Raw genomic sequence first — 1,070 nt, 5'->3', positions numbered from 1 at the left:
ATCTAAACAAAGAAATGGGCCTTCTTGTTTCCACAAGCAAAGCTGTTCAACTGCATGGCAAGAGCAAAAAAAAAGTGGTCAAACCAAAGGGATGTTTGTAATTGCAAAAGACACAAAGCGCCTGCACCCTCTACATTTCAACGTCCCCCATGTCATCTGCTCAAAGGGAACAAAGCATCATGCATGACAGTATACATGGGACTCACTGCAAATATGTTCCAAAGTTTTAAAGCCATCCATTTATTTTGTGTTTGTTTTTCTGCAAGAAGCTATTAATCTTGATTTCCTCCTGTCTACAAACAGCACAGTTTTTTAACAAAACCGTGTGAAAGCTAAATAGGCCTGCATGCCAGACCTGTGGCCCACTGAATTCCTTACTGTGTTGTTAAAGAGGTGTTGATGCAACACACTGCTAAACAAGCCCTACCTCACTTGATGCTCGAATGAAAAAACGTTACTGCAAGGAGCACCCTTTTTTACAAGTAAATCAGTCTGTTTTCATGTCAGTGTTATAGCGGATGTTTTTATTGTGAGGTGACAAAAAGTAAGAATTGAAAGGATATTTGGTGCACTGGTGTGAGGTTTGTTTGTATGTCAGAAAACACCACCAACTCTAGATTAAAGAAAAAAGAAAAACCACAGTCCTATTATTTTCTTTAGTGCCACCAAAGTCTTAAAATATCTCATTCAGTAAGTCATTCAGTTTTGCAGCGTGCCATCATGTAATCACACAGTGTTAACATTTCTACTCACACTATATATATTTTTAAACTGAATTGAGACCAAAATATATATAGATATATATACATTTTTAGGTTATTAAAATGTGCTCCTTCTGAGGTTATGGATTCAGTTTAGCCTCGTTTCCACTGAACAGTCCGGTTCTGTATTTTGAGTGTTTCAATTGTAAAAAGGACCCATTAAACAGTTCTAATCCACACCTCTTGTAGGTCCATTAAAAATAGAACGGGACGGTTGGAGCGGAGCCGCTGTAACCACCCACTGATGGTAATAGTGCTCCGTTGTTTTTTTGTTTTAAACAGCGGTATTCTCCGCAATCTTCTTTCAAA

The sequence above is a fragment of the Oryzias melastigma genome, unplaced genomic scaffold, assembly GCF_002922805.2.
Source record: "Oryzias melastigma strain HK-1 unplaced genomic scaffold, ASM292280v2 sc00548, whole genome shotgun sequence".
NCBI lineage: Eukaryota > Metazoa > Chordata > Actinopteri > Beloniformes > Adrianichthyidae > Oryzias > Oryzias melastigma.
This window is presented reverse-complemented; position numbering follows the sequence as displayed.